The sequence below is a fragment of the Magnolia sinica genome, chromosome 18 (genome assembly GCF_029962835.1).
Source record: "Magnolia sinica isolate HGM2019 chromosome 18, MsV1, whole genome shotgun sequence".
Taxonomy (NCBI): Eukaryota; Viridiplantae; Streptophyta; class Magnoliopsida; order Magnoliales; family Magnoliaceae; genus Magnolia; species Magnolia sinica.
Window position 1 is genome coordinate 3,548,939 of NC_080590.1, and position 6,081 is coordinate 3,555,019.

Sequence of the window (6,081 nt, forward strand, 5' to 3'; positions counted from 1 at the left end):
ACATTCAAGGCGGACCCTGAATGATGGATGGCCCACTACGAAGGTGTGGCCTACAGGACCGATGGTCCACATCAAAGTTGAGCTCCACATGATGATGATCCGTATCCAATGTCTGGCCCACATCCAAGGTGAGAGGCATGAAGATTGAAGGGGTATAGCATCAACTACTCATAAAAAAGCTGGAAAAAGTGATTTTTACCAAAATAGCTTACGGTAAAACAAGTGCTACAATGAAGTCTTTAATTCTCTAACTCTTATTGAATTAGATGAGAGATGTCAAACGGTCCGTGACTGATCCGATTCTGGGGTTACTTCTGATGTAGAGTGGGCCGTCATTACCACTTAAAGCTGTAAATGGGCCTGGCAAAAACAAAATTTTGAATAGGCCCAACCTCAACGATTCAAAATCTGGTGGAAGCCAACTTCAGGCCCAGCCTGTTGAATGCCAAGGACGGTGCAATAACTCCTGCTGATAGACCTAACGTTCACATTCAAATGGAAAAAAGGACCAGATGAGTAGTTGGGTATTGTTAGAAATTGGGAGATATTTGATTAACGTCTTATCCACATTGGTCCGGTCAGATCAACAGTCTGGATCAATGAATCATGGGGTTATATTATTATGAAGAATGCACGGGCGCTAACTGATCAGATTTTGGGGTTACTCCAATGGTACTTTGGTTATCTTCTCCATCTTTTATTAATGGGCCATGAGTAGAAAGGCCATGATTGTCTTGTGTAGCCCATTTTTGGGCGTCTAAACCAGTGCTGCCCAAGTACCCAACAGATGAATGGAGTATGCCATACACATCATTCTGTCCACATTCCTATAAAAACAACTCTGGGCTTATAAGCTGTGGCATCTCATCTATTCCACATGTTGCATATTTTTAACTACATTATGGACTTTCTGATTTTTGATAGGACATATCAGGAAATTGCCACTGATCAAATGATCTTAACCATCTGATTTTTCTTGCTAATACTGATCATTAATAAATTTATTTTACTCAATTTAGATGGTTAGGATGGTTTAATCAATGATTTTCTGTATTTCATCAACGGTGGCCCTTACAATTTAAAAGGCCCCGATTCTATAAAAGCATCCCTTGTGTTCGCTGAGGGAGACACCAATATTAAGTTAAAAGTAAAAAATAATCCATTTCCAATCAAAGTCATGTTGGTATAAATATATATTTAACACACACACCCATACATTCACGCTATGGTGAGATTTCACCGCCTATGGGTACTCGAACTGTTGACCTGGTGTTGAAACCCTTGACCTTGACCTGTTAAGCCTATTTATGCATGGGAATACAACGAGATGAGATCCAGGAACCCCTAAAAGCATAACAATTAGCGATAATAGCATGTCTTCGTAGAAAAAGGTGGAATGAAGGTGACAAGGGAATATATTGGCCTATGCATAAAGTCTTGTGTGCCAAGTGTGCATATGTGTGATTGTCTTAGCTCAAGCTTTTCATATTTATATACGTGTCACTATCAATATTCAAGTGTGTGATTGTCTTAGTTCAAGCTTTTCATATTTATATACGTATCACTATCAATATTCAAATACCCAACATGCATCACTTGTGTCAATACACAACAAAGACATGCATTTACATTATGCACTCTACACGTGTCACAATTAAGGTTGCAACTTGGGTGTGTTGAGTGGAGTTGAGGTCAACTTGAGCCAAATCTAACCTCAATAGGACCCAACTTGAAACCTAACCGGATCTGAATTCCAACCTAAGGTTTCCAATTCTAACCCCACCTAAATTCCCAACCTGAATGTGCTCAAACTGAGCCCAACTTGATTTCAAATCAGGTTAATTTCCCAACCTTAACCCGACTCAAGGACTCTAAAATCTTGACCCAACTTCGGTTGGGTCAGCCAGGTTCAAGTTGACCCAAACCCAACCTGCAGCCCTAGCCACTGTCCATTTTTGACTCCATGTTCCATGGCGTCTAGCAAATGAGGAGCGAAAAATGGCTAGCCATCGCAGCATGACCAGGATAAGCTATCCAAGGAAGTATTACATAGACAGCTCACACCAATGCAAAATTGCCTGCATCCTAACAACCCTATAAGATGAGAAAATCCCCTTGGTCCTCCCTTATCTTTTGGTCTCAATGCTTCGAACGGATATTAGAGAGGTAGTGGAGAGGAACGAAGAAAACAAATGCTACGAAAGTGAAGAAATTGGAAGAGGATAAAGAAATTGATGATTTTAGAGTCTGTTTGAAACATGGGATCAGGTAGTATGGAATTGCATTTGGTGCGATGTAAATGCCATCCCACGTTTGAAAACAACGGAAAAGAATGGATTAATCCGGCTATCATCTCATATAGTCCTATCGACCTACATTGATGCATGTATTTTATCTAAGCCCTACATCCATATGTGACAATTGAGTTGCATATGCATATAGGTGATGGGCATCAATTATGAAATTTGATGCCATGATGCACTAAACATAAGTTTCACTTAATACAATGTTTTTCTTAGAAGAGAAATTTGATCCGAAATAAAGGACTAGAGGGTCAACATACCATGGTATTTCCAAACATATAATCATTGTACAATAATGGTTTTTCCTTTCTCTATAAGTATTCCAAAATCTCACATAAACATCTCTCTTGAAATTTTCTTAGATTTCAAGTGATATTGTGTGTAGATAATCCACCAATGGCAGCTTGTAAGTACTTAGGATTTGTAGAGGGATGCCAAACTGGTATAATTCGCTATCAAGCTAGTCTACTTGTCAAGCAGGCACAAATGCTTAAATGTCAAATGTGGACAGCTATATTTTTTTGGACAGAAAGCTTTAATGTGGCTAGATTCCCCTACCCACATTTTTTTATGATTGATGAATACAAGTTAATAATCAACATTCAACTAGGAAAAATGATGCCTAGGATTGCCCGACAGGGGCAGCTGTTAATAGTCTCATGCAACTCCCATCCTTCCAAATTTCATGTGGATGTCTAATCCATGTACCATCCGTGAAAATAATTTTTTAGACTTATTAGATGGCATTTGATTGGAATATTGGGCTCTGGACCATTCCAGTCTGGGAAACTTTTTTGTGGCACACTTCATCCGCCTCAGGGCAGAACAATCCAAGACTCTAAGAATCAAAAAATGGGTCCCACTTATCAAAATGTATTCGCCGAAAATGCGCAATCATGTCCGGAGGTAATGGGCTGGGTTTGGGCTGCACCAGGCTAGCCCAGGCTCAACCTGGGCCCAAGCTCGAATGCACCTAGCACCTTAAGCTTAAGTCCAAGCTCAAAAAACATTGGTTAGGCCTAACTCGGCTCTGCACAAAAATTGATAAAATTCCTATTTTGTCACTTAAATGTTTCTAATCTATCCATTGATAAGTGGATTGCACGTGCACAAAGAAATAACTATTTAGTAGAATCCAACGGTCTACACTCAAGATGCATGGGTTATCTAACCAAGGATTGGAATTGGATACTTGTAGAAGGAAACAAACGTGCATGTTAAGTTGGCCGGGTCCGGTCGCCTTAAAATGACCTGAGCCGACCCGGAAATTGACCTTGCGGTCCATGCCCATCACGGGTCCAAGTCGGGTCCAAAGCTGGGTCGAGCCAGCCGGCCCATTGCCAAAGATCGAACGCGCTTCCTTTCTTTGCTTCCAAGCATTCCCAAGCCGCAAAAGCAAAGACAGGACTTTTTGTTTTTTAACACACGTAGGCCAGGGAGAGTCGCGCGAGAGAGATCGACTAGGCGATTCCTGACGAAGTGACACGTGGCCTACTTGTGCGAGATCAAATCCACTTATCAGATGCAGCCCACCATGAACATAAGATACTCCAATAATCACGCAGGCCCACTGGTGGATCACACGTAGACGAGAGAAATGGGCGGTTGGAAAAGACGATGGGGGAACTACATCCACCGTACAGCTATGGCCTGCGTGACAAGTAACCTGATCATTTTCATCTGATGAATGGTCCAGATCCTTTACGCATGTGCCGGGAATCTTGGTGCAACCACCCACACCTTCTCTTGAAGTAATATACATCTACGGTGGATTGTGCTCTGATGTACACTGGTTGCCCATTCATGGAAGGGCCAATGTGGCTGCATGATTGGACGGCCGTCCAGTAAGCTAATATGGGTGGGCCATGGTAAGAAAAATCAATTAGAGGTTTCTGATCGTCCGATCTGATGGTCTTCAAGCTTGTATATGAGAAGGTCCAGTGGTCCACGTCCAATGCAAAAATGTCCATGTATCAGATGGCTAAGATTGTTTGGTTGGCGTGTATTTTAGCATCAGGCGGCCCACTTCTTGAAAGAAAAAGATTGGATGGATGGCGTGGATCATCTGACCAGGTGGCCCCATATTCTCATTAATACGTGAGGAGTGCGAACCCACCTTTCAAGCGGTAGTGGAAAATGCATCACAGGTGCCAGCACGACACACGTGTTATCGATTTCGGACGTTGATGCTCCTCTCACAGGATATTTCTTAATCTGAAATCAGTCTGGCCTACGTATGAGGCGACGACACTTGCGAAATGAATGGAAACCGCTGCTATCAGTTTTCCGATTTCCTGATTCTTGAACTTCTGTGGTCCACTTGATACTCGAATCTGCCTATTTTTTCGGATGAGGAGCATTCAGATCCGACTATGAACGTACTGGATCCTACACACGCTTGCCAAGCCGGAACATGTAATGCGTATGAGTGTGGCGCTTGAAGATGGGCGTAAGGGATGGCACTTTCTTTCATAAACCGCCAGAGCGATGGACTTCCATCGCGATTGACAAGAGACGTTCTCATAAAGACATGCTCCAGGCTGGGTTGCTTGGGACGCGGATTTACTGCGCAAAACTGTTGCATGGAGTTTTGAATAAGGATGCTGGGTGGGGCCCACAGAGATGTTTTTGAGAAATCCAGCCCGTTCATCCGCTTTGAGATATCATTTTATTACATTATAACAAAAATTATGTGTATCCAAAACTTAAGTGGGTCACACGAGAGGAAAAAGTGGGGATTCAGTGTGAATCATTGAAATATTCTCGGGGCCATAAAAATTTTTGTGTCGGGAAAATTTTTATTGGTATTTTCACTTCATCGAGTGGTAATGCGGCTTGGATGGCATATAAACATCAAAGTGGAGCCTAAAAAGGTTTCGGCTGTAGGAATTTCTTTCCCCAATTTTCCCTCCAGTGTGACCACTTAGTTTTGGATCAACTCATATTTTTTTTTTTTTTTTTTTTTTTCACATTTCCTAAAATGAGCTGTCAAAAAAGATGGACCGGTGGACTTCTCACAAACATCTTCGTTGGTCCCATCCAGCATCCTTGCGCCTTTCGCAGGAAATCCGTGTCCGGTTGCTTGTATGCGTTCAGGTCGCCACGTCCTCCAGTCATGCACGTCCGGTATCTCGTGTCCGTACAGCTGTGGGCCATTTATCAGCCGTCGTTCGGATGGGTCATATGGTGGATGGGAGATACCACAGAAATCTACAGAGATTGAAAGATCCTGGACATCCAGCCGTTGGAACTTATTCCTCGATCACGGATGGCTGGATTGTTTCTTTCTCATCCGTCCGTTTCTTGCATGTCACCGATCAAAGGTTCCTGCAATACGTCGTGCCGGGGGCATGCCTCAACAGCACGCGTGATCTGAACCGAGCAAGATCCTCATGCCCCACCGTTCTACGACCTCGAAAAGCTGACCACGCAAAACAGCACGAGAGGCGCGATTGGAGGAGCCGGTGCCAGCTATGGGTACGTGTTTCCGATCAGAGACGTTCATCAGAAGGATGAGACCTGAATATGCGTCGGACAAAATACTCTAAAAGGTAGAATAATCGGATGGGCCACCTACTACTTACATTGAATTTAGCCGGACAGTTTTTTTCCTTCCAGCCGTCCATTTTCGTAATACACCCGTCTCCAAGGTAAAAACGAAATTTGAAAATATGTTCCTGGGCATTTCAATGGTATGGATCTGTATTTCGCGTTCCACGTAGGCACATGTGCTGCGAATCGCTACAGCAGTATATCCTCGTGCGAATCGATCTATCAC